General features: G+C 42.5%; 1 protein-coding gene across 1 annotated transcript in view; it reads left to right on the forward strand.

The window, feature by feature from the left end:
• The window catches only part of AHDC1 (AT-hook DNA binding motif containing 1), a 429,179-nt gene extending 421,784 nt beyond the window's left edge, over positions 1 to 7,395 (forward strand). The window contains exon 6 of the mRNA XM_086956877.1: positions 6,289 to 7,395. The gene's annotated coding sequence lies outside the window, so the exon portion shown is untranslated. The remainder of the gene's footprint in view (positions 1 to 6,288) is intronic.
• The last annotated feature ends 4,972 nt before the right edge of the window (positions 7,396 to 12,367 follow it).

Here is a 12,367-nt window from a genome sequence, read left to right on the forward strand (position 1 = left end):
CACTCAGTCCCACCCTTTTTAATGTTTATGTAGCTACCCTAGCCCCGGTGATCCGATAGTTTGGTTTTAATCTCACAGCATATGCAGACGACACACAGAGAGTGGTGTCACTGCTACCGGGCGATACAGATAGCACAGCAGACAGGTTTAGAGGGTGCATGCGAGAGGTGGGCAACTGGATGGCTCAAAACTGTCTCAAACTTAACTCCACAAAGACAGAAGTGTTGCTCTTTGGCTCCAGGGACAATTTCAGGTCCTCTAGATGGTGGCCGGATGAAATGGGACCCCTCCCCTCCCCAGTGGCAAAAGTTAAAAACCTTGGTATACTGGTGGACGACTCTTTGTCCTTTAAACCTCAGATCAATGCTCTGTCCTCCTCTATGCACTACATCCTCAAAACAATCAGGAACGTTTTTCCTTATCTGGAGAGGGAGCATAGGAAAACTGTCGTTACTGGTCTAGTCCTCTCACGCTTGGACTATTGTAACAGCCTGATGTTAAACGCCCAGCAGGTCTTACTTAACAAACTCCAGATCCTGCAGAACGCAGCCGCCCGCCTGATCACCGACACCCCTAAATTTGCCTCGGTAGCTCAGGACTTGGTGAAACTCCACTGGCTGCCAGTCCGCAAAAGAATAGTTTTCAAAGCACTCTGCATGGTCTTCAAGGCCCTGCATGAAATGGGCCCTAGGTGCATGAAACTGCTCTTCTACTGGCATAAATCAGCAAGAACCCTGAGATCTGGGGAGCTGGCGCTGGTAACAGTCCCTAGAGTTAAGAAAGCACGCTGGGGAGGCAGGAGTTTTTCCCTCGGCGCGGCAGAGGCGTGGAACAGACTGCCACTCAATCTCAGACAATCTTAGGACCTGATGTCTTTCAGAAGAGCGCTTAAGACCTGGCTCTTTACTCATTAAGCTCTCAGACACCCACATACACTGGTACAATCACGTTAGCGCCAGGACACCTCCGGGTAACAGAGCGCTCTACAAATGTGAAAATAAATAAATATCTCTTTTGCTCCCTCGCTCCCCCCTTCTACTACTTGTCCCCTCTTCACGTTCACTGCCTTCTGGGCTCCTGGTGCTGCTCTTCGCACTGCCCCTATGCACTCAGCTGTCTGTGCTCACACTCCACCCTCTCTTCACCCTGCTACTTCAGCTCTCACAGTTCTCTCGCTGCCCTTTCGGCTCACGCTTTGCTTTGCTCCTTACTCACTTTCTTGCGCACTGCCCTCTCCACTTTACCCCTTTTGGTCATACACCACCCTCACCGCTCCTTTCTGCTCAACATGCTACCCTCTCAGCCCCCCTTCAGCTCACACACTTCCGTTGCAATTGTCGGGCTCATCAGCTGAAGTATTGCAGGGGACCAAGTCCCAGTGTCCCACCGAACTTGGTAATCACTAATAGAAAACAGAAGAAGCTGTTACCGCAATATTTACGCACCAGGAACTTTTAGATTTATGATCAGCAGATTTGGAACGTGGCAAATCAGAAATAAGATGTGAGGAAGATATGACTTCGAAATGTGAACTTGAAGCCCTGCCCCCTGGTGGAAATAAATGAACATTACTTCTATGTGTACTTGATCTTTCTCTATGACTTAGAAGAATTAGGTCTTTTCGCCCTGAAATCTGCTCCTTCCCACCAACCCTCAAAATGCTTGTCAGGTTTGCTCTGGAAGAATACCTCCACCTCATGATGTCCAGCTCCCATTAAGAGTTTCTACCTGTTCAATAGAGGAAGTAGAACCAGCCTCCCCTTTAGATGAGAATAGTTTGCATACCTTATTAACGTACTAGGTGTGATGTACGAAGGCATCTTCACCTGAGTATATTGTGTACACTATTAGCTTGCGGCATAGAGCTAAGAATTTTGAATGCCTCTGTAGAAGAGATGCCAGAGGTCAGGATTTTGTTTAGTTCTAAAAGTTTGCGTTGGTTTGCGTTTATTTTGGTGATCTCTATAATTGTTTGCACATCTTTCGACTTCTAGCTACTGGCAGAGGCCTTCAAGGTGTGGCTTTTGGAACAAATCTGTGTGTGTTAATATAATTATTTCCAAATCTATGATCCCCATTCTTTGTGGCTGGTGTCATGCTGGTATAATATCAATATAAAGTGCAACTATCTCGTCTGAGACCTCCAGTGTGGTCTTTGTGAAGCAGCTCATTTGACATTCATTGGACTCCTCTTATATCCTTGCCTGGATGAGACTGATGTGTTTGCTTCACAAATCTGCATTGTTCGGAGCGGGGGAGATCTTTAATCTGTTAGTAGTCCATGCATATTGGCTTCTCAAAACAGGCCTGTCAGTCGAACAGAGTAAATGTTCTCTGAGTCCTTTACAGAGGAAGCTATTCATTTGGATCTACGAGATCCATCTTTTGTTAAGGAATTCCGTTGTAAAGCAGCACTTGATCAAGAGGTGACCACAGCAGATTATTTCTTAGACATGTAGAGATCCTCTGCCATCAGAAGTTCTTGTTATCCAGATTACATGAACATATCTTAACTCCATGTTGCTCGGTGCTGAAACCTGTAGACAGGAACTCCCGATGGTCTTGTTTTGTCTTCTCTCCCCTGGTTTAAACCAACAGTGATTGGTCCTATAAAGTACATCAACTTAGGGTTGGGGCTACATTTTCAGCCAGGTCTTTATAGGCCCTTACATCGGATTTGCTTCATAATTGACGTAGAAGGGCATGTGGGCAAGTGTCAAGTTTAAGACCAGTCCTATTCTTTTTTACCTCCACTAGTTAAGAATGCACAAACAGACCAAGTTGTTTTTTCTGTCTCCCAGAATGCGCCTTTTCATATGATGGTAGTGGCACAGGTTTTCTGCATTTGGATCCATGCTCTATGGTCCTTTTGTCCTTGAAAATAACAGAAAGTGTGACCAGTAATACATCCTGGTGTGGGACAAGGTGGTCTTCATTAGGCAAGATAGCCATCTGTACTGGGACCTAAGAGGTCGTTTGACACCCCCCTTGAAGTACATTGACCTTTTGGTCTAATCCAGGGTGTTTACGTACACAATTCTACCATCAACCACCATCCCTATCATTTTCAGCATAGTTGTTTATGAAGAATTATCCTGACCTGCCCCCATCTGGTTGAACTGTTTCCCTTTGAGGAGCTTGATACTGTTTGGAAGGCAGGTTACCCTTGAAGTACCCTTAATGTACTGGTATAAATTCAACTGGTTTTGTGATTGCCATAGGGCACCGGACAAAAATACTGACTACGGATCACGATCAGTTGCCAGTGATTTTTGTTTTTCTCAAATCACCTGTGAATAATCCAGGTGGGTCTTGTAGGTTGTACCTCTGATGAATGTTGCACGTTCAAACCCAAAGGCGGATTGCTTTTACGTGTGCAATGAAGATGTCAAAAGATATTTAACATGCTGTGGCATCTACGTACCTCAGTTCTGCATTTTAATGTAGGCTAAGAAACTCTTTGAAAGCATCACCTAAGGGAGCTTGTTAAGCTCATTACAGCTTTTTTGGTGGTGGTCATGTCTCCCTCCACAAGTGAGGGAATTGCTTGTCACAGTCTGTTAAGAAACCATATACGGTTTTCCACATTGATAAAAATCTCATTCAGACTCAAACTAACTTTCCTGGTAAAGCTCTGTCAGACTTTATATAAACTATTGAGAGATGCTCTGTCTGACTTGTACACTTTTATGGTAAGGTTGGAGACTTCAGTCATGATGTACGGATGGCTTTTCGGTACTATCTTAACATACAAAAACATGGCATTCTTCTTACATACTTTATACTGGTTAAGTTGGTCCTAACGTTTAGAGGAAAGTTTTCAACAACCTTATTGATTGTTTTCCATTATAGAATCTTATTATGGGTCGAGTCTTACTCGACCAATGCCCGCCCTATCACCCACTGCCCACCACTATTATAAAGGCCTAGGCGATGTGCATTACTTTCATTCAACCAGTCTATTTTATACTGATCTGCAATGCACCCATTTGGGATTCTCTTCACACTTTAATACTATCTCTGCAGATGATGATCTGTTTGGCACTGCCGCAGATATTTTTCTGTCTGAATCCTTCGGTATTTTGACTTCTGCCAGATCTTCTGTTTCTGCATATTCCCAGTGAATTGCTGGAAGTGAAAAAGGAAGGAGGCTAAGAACTTAGTAGGTAATAAGTTACCTTCGTGAGTAATTTTTCTACCGACTTCCTTTCATGGATGCCTTTTGTGCCAATCTCTCATGTGCCAAAGGCAAGACCTCCGCTGTGACTGCTCCGGTGCTCAAGAAACAAAATATTTTTTAAGTGTTTTTGCTGTTCTTCCCAGTGGAGATAGAAGTTCTATTTGTGGCAGGAGTGGATGGGCTGAGATTTTGGCTTCAGAAATCATTGATGTGCATACTGACAAGCGTAATGTGCAGCACCTGTGAATCATATGCAGGACTGCAACCATGACTTGTCTTGCAGCATACTTAAAAGCACCTAGAGTTGGAAAAGGTGAGCTAGAGAAAGGGTCTACATTGCCAAAAGGAGGTCTTTAAGCTGCTAATGTAGGCTTCTTTCTACATGCTACCATTTTCTCAAATTCTTCTTCAGGCACCAGTATCAATGACTCACCTTTGTAGTACTTGTAGAGTCTTTAATGGATACTACATGCTAGATGTTGAATCAGACAGCACAGAATGTTTATTTGGCAGACACTCACTATAGCTATACCTATAGTTGTGTATCCTGATGGGTACAACTGTACTTGCGACCATTTTACACCATACGCCAAAGTAAGACATTCAGCAGCTCTCCCACAGAACTTTCACACGCTTCCGGTGTAGTATAGGTGTGCCATAGTGTATCGCATCGCCTTTTCCCTCCAATCACACCACATACTAACTTACAACACAAGACTTAGACAGCTTCTAGCATACATCCCGCACAGCCCAATAATCCAGTGGTGGGCTATCAAAGATCTCAACAGCACCTGAATATGGATTTTGGGGGACCAGCCAAAAGGTGCAGGGTCACTCTATAGTCCACGGGTCCGGAATACAAACGGAGACCAACTCTGGAGCACGGAGAGAAAGCATATTTATTACAATCTCATGAGATGGAGAGAGCATCAACGACAGACACCCATAGCTGTCTGAGGAGGCAGTCTGGGGAGTGCTTTGGTTCTGCACCTTATGTACCCTTCATCCCCACCCTGTGCGTGCCAGGTGAACAGCAACAAACACCGATAATTTACAGACAAATAATATTCAGTTCTGATACAATCAGCAGGTGTTTGCTGTTTGGCCCCTGCAGGGCATAGGTAAAAAAGGCATGATTTTATGTCAAACAAAGATTAATCTGATAATCCCATTGGTAGCGGTGAGGCCCCTGCAGGGTGTAGGCGAAAAGCATGTTTATACAAATAAGTCCACAAATAGTTGTTTGGACCCCTGCAGGGCATAGTGTGCAGGGTGAGGACGATAAACATCTGGGAAACTCCCTGTTCGACTGGTTGAGCATGTGCTGGTCAGTTTGTGGCAGGCCAAATTACGAACAGGGGATGAGTGTCTGTGCATTAATGTGGCAGGTCAAAAGTGGAGCTCCAGAGTGTTCGTGATACAGAGAGAAGGTCCGTCATTAAGGGTATAGCACAAAATGGTGGAGTGAATGGCAAGATAACAGATATACTTTTATACAGAGTACAAAATGGCGGAGCGAGTGTCAAGATAAAAAGTCTATTTTCCACACTGATATCATCAAATGCTATGTACACATACCCATCTGCCCGGCAGTGAGCATGTCTACCGACCTACAAGGTGCTTCAGAGACTTCGTAGCACTTTGGTCCCATTACATCAAACATCAAGATTATACACGACATCGACGAGACATATAACATTACAAAGTGATGTTACTGAGGATATTACACATACACAAGTCTGCCAGCATCACTAGCTGAAATAGACTGGTCTGTGGTGGAGTCCTCAGCAGGTTTAGTGGATACCTGAACTTCAATAATAGTGCAAGGCCTTACCAGTGCTCTATACAGATGCCTCTCGTGATATCGTAGGATATTGAATTGAGTAATTCTCAGTTCCCATAAGGTTTGCATTGATTCTGTATCTACCATAGCAATATCGGTAATGTGCTTCTCCAATAAATCACATTAATGTGGGTAGTCTGTTGCATTCAAATGGGACAATACTCTGCTTTCTGTGTTAAGAAAAGTAATGCAACATTTATATCTTGAGCTTTAAATTCAAAGAAGTCCTAAAATTCTGTTGTTTTTCTCCTGTGTTTTTCCTTAGTTTTGATCATAATCTGTGTCCTCGTCTAACCCACGTGATGATAACTCAAGACTGTCTTGCGGCACGACTTCAAGTGAGAGGAGAAGTGGTAGTCCCACAATCCAGCTGGGAGGGCTGTGTGTTTTTGCCCTACTCACCCCTGTCCACACGCACACAGCAACACAAGTCTACTTTGCCCCCGGCCCATCATCTTTTTTTCCCCTTCTGTCCTCGAGGCTTCGATCAGCAGTGGAGACAGGAGTGAAGACAGCGCAGTCCCACGGTTCCCAAGCTAGCGAAAGACTCCCTTATCCCGCACAAAACCAGCAACTGTAAATACGTTTTTAAAAATGTTTTTCTTCTTCCCCCACCCCCCCGCGGAGAACTAGTCGTGCAGTCCAGCCTGTTTTTGGTATGCACTGAGGAACAATGTGTATTTACAGAATGACAAGAAAAAGTTCTCTGAAGTATTTATTGTACAAAGCGTTTTATTATAATCTGATCAGTGTAGATTGTTCTTGTACATCAGCTCTTGGGTGGGAGGGGGTTTGTGAAGTGGAAAATTCGCATGGTTTAGTTTGAGATTTTTTTTTATTTGTAAGATTATTTTTTGTATATCTTTTTGGCAGTGCACACCCAAAGATCCTACTTTGTAGAAAAACTAAAAAACTATGAAACAAAGACTTAAAAAAAAAAAAAGAATAACCCCGAGACAAAGTATTTCTCAGAGTGAGGTGGCCGGGACCCTGTAAAAGAGGTAGATTGGGGAGGGGGTCAGGGAGGGAGGTGGGATATATTATGTATCACCCTCCACTTGTTAACACAGTATTCCCACCCCTCTCCCAGCAGTATGGGCCTTTTAGAGCTCAGGGGTGCGTGTGCGTGTGTATGTCTGTGTACGTGTGTGCGTGATTGGGTGAAATTTTCCTTCCTGGGGTTTGGAGCAATGTACAGCTTTGTGGATTGTGCAAAAAATGAAGAAAAAATTCAAGCAAACCGTGTTGTGTTTTTCTGGGCATTTCTGGGTTCTTAAGTAGGGTATGTGGTTTGTAATCAAGAATTTGTGTTAGACAGTCTGTTACATGTAATTTCTCATATATCCAGTGGCCCCTCACTGCCTCGATTTTTCTGCCCCAACTTACAGGAGGAAAACATTTTCAAAGTCTGTGTAAAAACAATGCAAATGTGGCCATCTTTAGACCAGGATTTCTCCTCCACACCTCAAGTTAATGCTGTAGTTAAGAGTGCTTCGCCAGTTATAAATTGCTTACAAGAGTCCTTTACAGCCCGAACTCCAATAAAAAAGAACTGCAATTCCAATTAATGATAACTCCGCCTAGAGTACGACAATTGTATATAAACAGAGTTCCCAGAAAGGATGCGTTTGAAACTTAGAAGAGCCCAGAACCATACCACCAGACTCCTTTTTTACCTAGGGTACTGAAACCACATCATGCCAGCATTAATGTCCTTACTGCCTTCTGATAAATTTAAAATAGTATTTCAAGACCTGTTTTAGCCTTAGGCTCTACTTAGCCACACACCACAATTTCTCTCTCTTATTTTCCTCCATTAATATTATCCATCAGAATGCCATTGCTCGAACTAAACCCTTTCAACCAGGTAGAAGAGATTGGGACCCAGAGCCCCTCTTGATGACACTTAAGCAACTGAAATGTACAGTCAGCTCTCCAAATACTGAAGGGGTGACTTGGTCAAGTTCCACACAAGTTTGAAGCGGTTGCTAAGCTTTGCCTGCAATTTCACACTATGCTAGCTTATTCGTGAAATTGCTGCCTTCTCTGATTCTTGGTGTTCTTTCTGCCTGCCAGAAGCCAAAAATAGAGTAATTTTACATGCGGTCAGCAAGGTTATCTGCTACCAACCCCACCACCAAGCTCTCATACATTCCGAACACTCAATTAAGGTTGGCTTGAGCCAGCAAATGTTCATATATTGTATACGTTGGTTCATTGCTGTTCTTCATACGACATTCCTGTAAGTCAGTTATGTTGACCATTCACACACCTGTCATTTCGCTAGAGTGATTCCGGGTTCTTGAATGGAAGTGTACAGTGCTTCCTTCCTTGAAATCTCAAGTTTGTTATTGTGTTCTTTTCAGACAGCACCAAACACCTCCTTGATTTTCAGATCCTAGTCCAACTCCCTCCTCTGTCCTTGTACCCCAGACATAGCCAGCAGCACCATCTGCTGTTCTGGTGTTCAACTCTACACTAAACATCACCAGTACATTCCAGTTCTAGCTTACACAGTTCATTGGTCATTCTGTACCAGTCAACCGCAAATAGCGTTTGATTATCACTTCTTTCCTCACATGGATTCTGCTTCGGCCTTTTTTGTATCAGACCCTTTCTGGGGGAATAAAAGAATAAGATTAATGGGTTTTGAATATTGTGAAGAACGTTTATGCAGTGAGGTTAAAGACCTCACCAAGTAACATCCCACTCACAAACTTCGAGCAGGACTATCTGAGAGGCTGACTCGAAGTTTCTCTTGCTACAAAAATCATGGAATAGAGGCACTGGCCCCCCCAGAGAAACAAAGGCAGATACTCTTGGCATTTCCTCATGACAGAAGGAAGAATGAATACCCAAGTTGGATCTAAAAACAGGAGTTAGAGAAGGAAAGAAACATTCAGAATGCTAGTTTTAATTGCGATGTTCCTGTATATCTGAATGTGCACTGTAGATTTAGAAGACACATAGTTTCCCTGACTAATTGGTCAAGAAAAGACAGAAAATGTTTAAGATTTATTGTAAGCAATGGCCATTTGTATTGTACCGTCCTGCTTGAAATGGACATAAAGAGCCCTCTCTAGGTGCATTGCGGTTGTAGCTTCATATCTCAGGAAAACAAGCCTGTTAAATCGCTTCTTTAATCTAAATATTAGATGTGGCTTTGTCTCGTAATCTTGAATTCCACCATTCAGCACTGCACGTCCCTTAGTATGTCCAAATTGTCCCATTTTCACTCCCTGTTCACATTGGGTCTCAGAAGTGGTACAGATATTACCTTAGTAATGTATTAATTTAGTTTTTCTCATTCACTCCATTATACCACTTTTGGATTTCACTTTTTTCCTTTCTTAATTCGTGCTTTTACTAAATTATTCTCAATTGATATTCATATGCCTGGCCTTGTCTTTTTTTCCACAATGATCTTTCCTTGCTGCTTCATTCTCTCTGTGCCTTATATTATCCACGTTGTTTGTCCTTCCAGTCTTAAATATCGACTTACACTTTTCTATTGCTCACTATCTCTCTTGCATTCTGCTGCCTTCCATCTTGACCATTTGTGTTCAGTCCCTTCCACCTCCCCATTTGTATATATTTTGCTACAATTCTTGATGCTGCTATTTATTCTCCTGTGCTATCTGTCCTAGGCCACTTTTTTGGGTGGGGCTCCCGTGCTGTGAATCTCCACAACTTTACAGCAGTCAGAGATTTGGATCAGCTTGGCCGTTGAGAAATACTGTATAGTCTTTGGTATCTGCTATCCCGTCATTGCTTGAATGATTAGACTCCTCCTCCCTTTTCCTCCATCACTTAAGCACCCTCACCATGGCATACTCATTCCCTCCACTCCCACAGGCATGCCTATTAAAAGCTGAATGGAAGTGGTTAAAGGTTTGTGCCATCTTGTCTTGCCAGTATTTGATTTCTCCATTCTGCCTACCTTTCTCTGTGCCTGAGAGTCTAGTCATCTGTCTCTCCTGACACTGTCTCTTCTCTATCATCAGTTATCTCCTGGCTTCATCTCTTTTTGATCTTTCTTATCATTCTCGTCTCTCAGCCTCTGCAAACCTTTTTACTTCAGCCAGGGATCTTCTGTGCATTATCTTTTCTTCCGTGAAACCATCTTCTCCAGCTCCACCAGCAACACATGTCTCATTTTCCTTTCTTTCCTATTTCAGTCTCTGAACCCCACCTCTTTCTAAAGAGAATCAAACCCATTGTGGTCCCTGCTGACCATGTCCCTGCCACTCTCGTCTCTTAGCTCTATTGTATTCCACCTTCTCCTTGTCCTCTTCTTAACCGCACTCTCCAACCCATGTCCTTTCCACTTTCCTTCAAGCACTTTGCCATACTTCCCTTTCAAAAAATAAACGTAACCCTTAGTCACCCTCTAATTAGCACCCTATGTCTCTTTTCCCCTTTGCTCCAAACATCTTAAATGCACAGTGCACCACCAGTTTTCAGCTCTCCCTGAACTTAAATTCCCATTCTCTGCTTCCTCATTTCCGGCCAGATTTCCATTGGTTATTAAATCCATATGAAGTATGCGAATTAGGATGAGGATCCACGCTCTGCTGGAGTAGTTTGCTTAAGTATAAAAAGACTGTTGGGTTGAATTACCCTTTCTAAAAGATGACAGGACTACATACAATAGATCAGGGAGCAGTTGCTCAATGTGCGGATGCTTGACCGCCTGCTACATTTCTCTGGAACCCTCATCTGCCTTCTGTATGTTATTATGAGCATGATTTCTACATTGATTTCCCCCCGTTTTGAGACCCCCGAGTATAACATACACTCTAATCAGAATTACTACCTGCAGCTCCCTTTCCTCAAAGAAAAACTTCTCGACAAATGCTAGACACAGATTTAAGAAAAATACCCATTGTTCTCTCCCTGAATGACAGTTCGTAAGCCACTGTCTCTTGGCTAGAAAAGTGAAGTATGGAACTGACATGTTCTTCTGTGATTGGAGCATGCATTATTTGGACAATGCATACTTTCTTTGGGAAGCTCAAAATATGTAGCACCCTGAACATTCCCAGACAAATGATGCTATTCATCCAAAAAGAGGAGAACTATTCTTAGTATATACAAGAAAGCCACACCAATGATTCAGGTCTACACCTCACCAGTTACCATGTGCTGTTTAATTTCATATACAAAACTCGATGACCCAGACCAGCTCAAACAAGGAATCCTTACTCAACCCAGTTTCCACTCTTCAGTTGCATTACTCGTGCTGTAGATAACTAAGCCATTCATCTAAAAAAAAAAAAAGTGGGGCACCTACTATCCAAGGAACTCGGGTAATGCAATCATCAAAGAACAATGTTCCCTTAGTATTCATTTGAGTGTTAATTAAAATATTACAGTAGTGCAATTGACCAAATCAAAATGTATAATAAATCAAATCACCATCAATTAATCTGTGATCCAAATCTTGTTTTGTGTTTATCACAATCAGAATTTATCATAACAAGGATTCAACAAGACACTTTGTGCAAACTAGGTGCTCCAAGTGTTGACAGGTGAGCCCAAAACATAACAAGTAAAGTGTAGACAGTATTTGCAATATGTACATAGTGGATAACACCCAAATTGGACAAAGTATCATATTCAGAATTTAACACTGTTAACATTCAGATTTCGATAGTCTGGCAGTGGGTGATATGGGTGAACCCCCATGAGTCAACATTTTGACCTCTTGCAAAATATCCTGTGGGGGCTTCATCAGTACAGATAGAACGTTGGTACAACCTGACCAAACAACTTCTGGTCTGTATCTGAAATCATCCATAAATTACAATTATAATAATCTTAAATACATCATGATATGAAATAAAGGTTAAAACTTCCACGAGACCGGATCTGCAGTCCTATATTTGCAAGTTTCCGCAGAGTCTGAGACAGTTTCTGACACGCTGCAAGTGTACATATTGTAAATGCTGCCTACGTTTCATGTGTAATATGTTTTTGGCAAACCTCTTGCACCTGCATTGCTTTGTCACTTGAAGCACCTACTTGATGTAAACTATCTTGCTGAATCCCAGTTATCATAAATACAAAACAAGATTTGGATCGCAGATGAATTCATGGTAATTTGATTTAACATTTTTGATTTGACCAACTGTGCTTTTGTAATATATTTAATTAACACTCAAATGAATCCTAGAGGACCATTGTTCTTTGGTGTAGATAACTAAGCAGCAAGTTTTTGACAGCACAACAGCTGTACTTTCAGCATTGCTTGTCAGCCTAACCTGACTAGTGTATCACTCAAAACCTGAAATCATAAGAATATGAAGATGGTGATGACACAGAAGGGCCTCCGCGTAGATGTA

This window comes from Lissotriton vulgaris, chromosome 2_1 (genome assembly GCF_964263255.1).
Source record: "Lissotriton vulgaris chromosome 2_1, aLisVul1.2, whole genome shotgun sequence".
Classification (NCBI taxonomy): domain Eukaryota; kingdom Metazoa; phylum Chordata; class Amphibia; order Caudata; family Salamandridae; genus Lissotriton; species Lissotriton vulgaris.